This window comes from Austrofundulus limnaeus, unplaced genomic scaffold (assembly GCF_001266775.1).
Source record: "Austrofundulus limnaeus strain Quisiro unplaced genomic scaffold, Austrofundulus_limnaeus-1.0 Scaffold370, whole genome shotgun sequence".
NCBI classification, from domain to species: domain Eukaryota; kingdom Metazoa; phylum Chordata; class Actinopteri; order Cyprinodontiformes; family Rivulidae; genus Austrofundulus; species Austrofundulus limnaeus.
The window spans coordinates 195,541-196,674 of record NW_013952772.1 but is presented as its reverse complement, the minus strand read 5'-3'; the positions used below and the strand labels follow the sequence as shown (position 1 = coordinate 196,674).

At 40.9% G+C, this 1,134-nt stretch overlaps 1 protein-coding gene across 1 annotated transcript in view; it reads left to right on the top strand.

Annotated features, from left to right (window-relative positions):
- Positions 1-260, top strand: part of smg5 (SMG5 nonsense mediated mRNA decay factor) — a gene marked incomplete at its 5' end in the record, with an annotated part of 29,039 nt that extends 28,779 nt beyond the window's left edge. The window contains 1 exon segment of the mRNA XM_014023446.1: positions 1-260.
- Between the last annotated feature and the right edge of the window lie 874 nt (positions 261-1,134).

Genomic DNA, 1,134 nt, shown 5'->3' with positions numbered 1-1,134 from the left:
GAAAAGGGAAGGATTGTTATTGTACAGTGATCTACCGGACAAATCCCAGAATATTTATCAGTCTGGAGTGAGCAGAGAGGAAGAAGCTGTTGGTGGATGCAGTGAGACCACCTGAACCAGATCAGCTGATCCTGAAAAATATTCTGTAAACTCCTACAACGTGTCCCATCTCATCCTCATAGTGACTGTCCCATCATGCACAGTGCAGAGAAAACCAGTATATGTGTGTGGCATTGAACAATAAAAGAAACTGATGCTGAGCTGTTTGTCCTTGTTTACTTTTAGCCTTTAATCAGGAAAACAAACAGACTGTATTATGGTGGTCCTCACTACAGCTGTAATTAACTTTAGCTAAAACGTCATGTTTCTAACTGCTGAGCATCGCTAACAATAACTGAGTTTCACGTCACTCAAAGATGCAGCAAAATGTAGATTTTATACAAGTTTCTCCATCTTTGAACCATGTGAGCCTCCAGTGGTGCGGCGCTGTCATTCTGTGGGTAAAATAAAATACATTATGGGAAAAGTGACGATACATCTTTGACGTTATGGTGGGCCACATTTGGCCCGTGGGCCTTGAGTTTGACAATTATTTATCCCAGTAATGCCAAAATGTCGGATTTGACTGGGGAGAAAATATCTTCCTTCAGCTAATCTGCTAAATACTATTTTAGCCAGTTTTGCGAAGCATATATTTTATATGAGACCATCAGGATCAGGTAAAACTGCAGATTTATTTTGTGGTGAACAGATTTAAATGTTTCAAAAATAAGTTTTCCTTTTGTTTATGATGTATATAATTATTAGGCTGTGTTCATATAAAACAGTCACATCTGAGACTAAGTATTTTTTAAAATAATGTATGGTCTAATACAAAAGTAATGTGCTTCAGGAATCAGGGGCGGGGCTACTGCTGAAATCTGATTGGCCCCCTGAAGTGCCCCTGTCCTGTCACTCATCTGTCCTTTGCCTGAGAGCAGTGATGGTGGCTGCAGTTCCATGCCCAAACACTAGAGGCGCTAATGAGTCAAACAGTAAAGTCCAGCATGAATCAATCTTACAGAAGTTTTCCTCTCTTCTTTAAAGGCACATAGGCTGTGTCCAAAACGACAGGCCGGGTCCTCCGGAGGACCC